Here is a 5,487-nt window from a genome sequence, read left to right as displayed (position 1 = left end):
TCCTTTCGGACACGCAAAAACTTGCCCAGCCAAGCGCAGGCTACGATACAATTTCCAAAGCCGGACAGCCAATAGAAAAACCAACGAACTCACCTTAGCCAATCACGTTACAAGGTCTTCTAGCGTATGCAAGTTCACTACAAAATAAAAATATGTAACCATGTATCTAATTGGTTGAAAATATTTGCATGCCGCAAAGCATATCTACTGCAGAAGCCACGGTTTTCAGCTTCAAATAACGGACTGCATGCTTTCAAAAGCACAATCACAGGATGCTTGAGCCTCCCCATACTTCTGCGACTGTCACTTCGTAGTGTCTGTGCTGTACAGTGCTTGTTTTTTTTTTGTCAGAACAAGTGGTGCTGGACTCCGGGAACGTCGTTTAATGAATTGGCAGCCCTCTCGTTGGTGGCTCTGGGTGCTTCTAAGTGTAGTGATATTATAAATAAAGTCACTTTACAGGGAAACGATTCAATATACACCGCTATTCTAATGTAAAATACTGTTGCGATTTGCTCATTTAGTCCCTTCTTCGATCGAAAATCCATTACTTACCTCAAATTTAAAAGTGTCAGCCAGCAAATATGTCTGTTAGCCGGAGATCTTTGATTATGCATTAGCTGCAACAGTGGACATCCAACAGTCTTTATAGTGACACATTGCATTCTGAGCGGCAGTGTTACTAGTGGCGTGTGTGTGTGCATGTATACTTGTGACTGTTCTACTTAATGCCCTAGGCTTATGTGTACTAACATATTGTGTGACCTGAGCAGGCTAAGTGATAATATATTGGTGATACCTCGCAGTCACGTTGTGATGTATGCAGGGCACAAGTCCTATAAAAAGAAGTGGTGGGACTGACCAAGTTAGACACTATGCAAGTGACATCATGACGCATGTCATTACAGCACATGATGTCACAACGTAGCGCTATAAAATAAATAAAATAATGCTATTACAATTATTTGTGTAAATACTGGGACAGACCAACACACCTGACAATCTTACAGTGCATGCATCTATTATTTACAGGGGCAGAACAAAGGTAAAAGGTGCATTTTCTTAAGTACCTGTGAAGAGATAACAAGCTGTGTGCCTTTGTTTTCCCTCAGTGGCATTTACATTTAAGTGTGAGGTTCCAGGCTGCCTCCAATCAAGATATTCAAACAGAAGGAGGCCTGATGGCCCCTTAATTTCCGCCCAATTGGAGGCGAAAAAAAGCCCTCACGCTGCCTGCACGTTGCTGCTGGGAATGGAAAGCAGACAACATACAGGCATTGCTGAACATGTCCCGGTGTCTTATACTGGGACATGTTCAGCATATTTCTGTGGGGTCCAACTTCTTGGAAGAGGGGAAGGCGTCCACCCTGTGAACATAGTGTACCTTCGTGTGCCCCCAACTCGTGCCCTAGATGTATGTAAACGTTTGCCTTCCCAACTTAGGGTGACCAGATCTTGAGAACCAAAAACCGGGACAGTTTGCAAAAATAGAAGAAGGACTACAACATTGCATCAAAGGTGCTAAGCAGAATGACAATTATGTGTCAGGAAACGGGGGATTCTGAATATTCTTCTCTCTCTTTACTGAAGCAAACAGCAGTCAATAAAACTTTGAACTACATAACCCATAATGCCTTGTATAATATCACTCCACCAATCAGTATACAATCCTCTTGGTATATACTAATAGAACACCAAAGTCCGTCCTCTTTCTTTGCTGCTGCAGCAGCAAGATAAGTACTATTTCAAAATTTGCAAACATTCGTGACAAGAATTTTCAATTCTATTAAGGACAAGGAGGCGAGGATTATGCTTTCTCATTTCTTTAATGAAATGCTCAGCAGCCAATCAAAAAACAGAACTACAAATCCCATGAACACTTGGGAATGACCCCAGGAAACACTATAAAAGGTCCATAAATCAGTCTTTCTTCCTCTTTCTTTGGGGAACAAGTTCGATATCAAACAACAATCCCAGATAAAGTAACAGTATCAGCTCCAGGCAAGCCGCCGAAATCCACAGGATCTTGAAGACAAAGGTGGAAGCATCCGGGGTCCGTGCACAAGGAGACAGATGAGGCTCACGATACATAACCAAATCACTTCTGGTCAGAACCTGAAACAGAGACAGAGCCGTAATATCCCAACATCGAGGGAATAAGATATACAGGGGAGGGAAAAATACAGAAATCTTCACAACTGTAATAATATACATTCAATATACAGTACATGCTAATACCAAGTAAGCATAGTCCGGGTGGGATAATCCTCGCCTCCTTGTCCTTAATAGAATTGAAAATTCTTGTCACGAATGTTTGCAAATTTTGAATTCTATGTCAGGACAGGAGGCTCCGATTATGCTTGTTCAAAGCTCGTCTAACACAACAGAGGCAACACTAACGATAGGTTTATAATAGAATTGCTTAAAAACAGAATCCGAAGACCAGTCTGCAGCCTTCATGATGTCAAACAAAGTCACACCCATAGAGAAGGCTTTGGAGGCCATTGCCCCCCTAGCAGAATGCGCCCCAAACACAGAAACATCAATGCCTGCCTCGGACATAAGCCAGCGCACCCAGCGAGCCAACGTAGCTGGGGCTACGGGGCGAAAAGGCTTCTGCAAAGCTATCAACAGCTGACCTTGCAAATCTGCGCGCAAAGAAGCGGTACTCACCTCGTAATCCTTCAAACATTGCACCACACACAGATTGGGGTGATCCGGGAAGGAAGGATAGGAAATGGATGAGGTGTTGGTTTTAGTCCTTCGAGAAAGAGTAAAAGTAACACCTTCGGGAGTGAAGGAGCGGCCCGCCAGGTCCAAAGCCCGAATATCCGAAACACGTCTGCAAGAAACTAGGGATAATAACATTGTCAGCTTTGCAGACAACTGTTTCCGAGACAACAGAAGATTAGAAGGCCAGGCTTCTAAGAATCTCAGGACAACCGAAACATCCCACAAAGACACATACTTCGGTGTGGGAGGTTTCGCGAGGCGGATGCCTTTCAACAGTTTGGACAGCAAATGATGTTCTCCAACAGGTTTACCATCAATATGGACATGACCTGCCGAAATGGCCGACCGAAAACTACTAACGGTCCGATATGCAAGGCCCGACGTGGCCAAAGAAGTCAAGAAGTTTATAACTAGACCGACATCTGCCGAAACGGGATCAACCTCCCGTTGAGCACACCAATCACTCCAGCGTTTCCAAGCTCCTCGATACCGCTTGTGGGTATTGGGAGACCAGGCGTTACTGATGAAGTTGGCAGCTTCGTTAGAAATGCCTGGGACCGACCAACGATCCCCGAAATTCGCCACGCCAGTAATTGGAGAGTGCCGGCGAGAATGAGGGGATGCGGATACCCGAGAGGATCCTGCAACAGATTCTGCTTCTGGGGAAGAAGGAGAGGAGGCGCGCAGCACATCTCCAGGAGAACCGGGAACCATGCCTGAGCTCTCCACAAGGGAGCAATCAGAATCAGCTCCGCTCGAAAGCGTTTGGCGTAAGCCAGGACTCTGGGAAGCATCATAAACGGGGGAAACGCATAGCAAAGAGTCGAGGGCCACTGTTGCAGAAAAGCATCCGTGGCCAGAGCCGATGGGTCCGGTCTCCAGCTGTAAAACTGGGGAAGCTGCGTATTGAGGCGAGATGCAAAAAGATCCAGGTGACACTGGCCCCAATGATGAATAATGGCACGGAAGACTCGAGGATGAAGTCTCTAGTCGCTGTAGTCCCGAAGATGACGTGAGTGCCAGTCCGCCACTTGATTGTTGCGGCCCGGAAGATACTCGGCAATAACTGTGATCTTCTGATGAAGGCAAAAGTGCCAAAAATCCTTGGCAATCTCCGCTAAAATCTTGGACCGTGTCCCGCCCAGTTTGTTCACATAACGGACTGCCGACACGTTGTCCATCCGGAGAAGGATGCAACAATTCGCCTGCAATGGGGAAAAACACTGAATCGCAAAGGAACCCGCCAGGAGTTCCAGGCAATTGATATGTAGGGACAATTCCTGGGGAGACCAACGACCCCCCGTCGAGATGGACCCGCAACGGGCTCCCCAGCCCCATTGGCTGGCATCCGATTCTATCACTAGCTCCGGAGAAGACCCGAACAGGGCTCGACCGTTCCAGGCCTCCATGCGGTCTAGCCACCATTGCATCTCCATCCGCACTTCCTCTGAAAGAGGAATTTGATCTGAATAGCGGAGACCTCTCCGAAGATGCTGGATTTTCAAGCGTTGCATCGCCCGGTAATGTAGGGGACCCGGGAAGATCGCCTGAATGGAGGACGCCAGAAGGCCCACTACACGCGCCAACGACCTCAACGACACAGTCTGTCTGGAAATAACAGATGTCAACTCTCTCCTGATGTAACGGAGTTTCTGGTTGGGTAAGAGTAGTTGGCAAGTCAACGAATCGATCCGAAAACCCAGAAAATCGATAGACTGAGCGGGAACCAAAACCGATTTGGGCACATTGACTAGAAAACCCAGAGATTGTAAAAGGGTGATGGACCACTCCAGATGCTGTAGGAGCTTGAGAGGACAATCCGCCATAAAACGGATGTCGTCCAGGTAAATAATCAGTCTGACCCCCCTGGAACGAAGATGTTCCACTACCGGCCTCAGCAATTTCGTGAAGCACCATGGTGCTGACGAAAGGCCGAACGGGAGAACCTGATATTCGTACCACTGACCCAGCCATTGAAACTGGAGGAACCTGCGATGGGGACTGTATATCGGTATGGACAAATAAGCATCTTTCAGGTCCAGACGGACCATCCAATCCCCTTCCCGAAGGAGATCCCGCAGAAGATGGATGCCCTCCATCTTGAAATGCCTGTATACAACTCCGCTGTTGAAGTCTTTCAGGTTGAGAACCAGGCGAGATCCGCCTCCCTTTTTCTCCACCAGAAAGACTGAGCTGACAAAGCCCTGAGGATGGCGTACTGTTGGAACAATCGCCCCCTTGCTTAGGAGTTCCTTTATCTCCTTTGACATACATGCTCGAGAGTGACATGAAAAAAGCATAGGGGTCGGCAGACGGGTCTGATGAATTGGGTGATAGAACTCGATTCTGAACCCTTGAACGGTTTCCAGCACCCAAGCATCGCTGGAGATTAAGCGCCAATTGTTCAGAAAAAACTGTATCCTGCCCCCCAGCATCACATCGCATGCTTGAATTAGGCTCACCTGCAGCTCCGGAATCTTGATACTGTCCCTGATGACCACCAGATCTGCCTTTGCCGTACTGGCCTTTTCCTTTCCGGGAAGGATAGAAGTTTGCGCGGGTGGAATAACCGGAGTCGTACTGACCACCGCGCTGCTGAGGAACTCCCCTGTGGGACTGCTGCTGTGACCCGCGGCCGAACGACCGTCCCCGTCGTCCGGCCTTGCTGAAAACCGGACGCATGGCCCGGCGCAAAGACGCCTGCGCCTTGTCAATGCCGCTGAAGGCGGAAACAAATTTGGTCAACTCCTTGAG

Source organism: Lissotriton vulgaris, chromosome 2_1 (assembly GCF_964263255.1).
Source record: "Lissotriton vulgaris chromosome 2_1, aLisVul1.2, whole genome shotgun sequence".
Lineage (NCBI taxonomy): Eukaryota > Metazoa > Chordata > Amphibia > Caudata > Salamandridae > Lissotriton > Lissotriton vulgaris.
Note: the sequence above shows the minus strand (reverse complement) of the source record.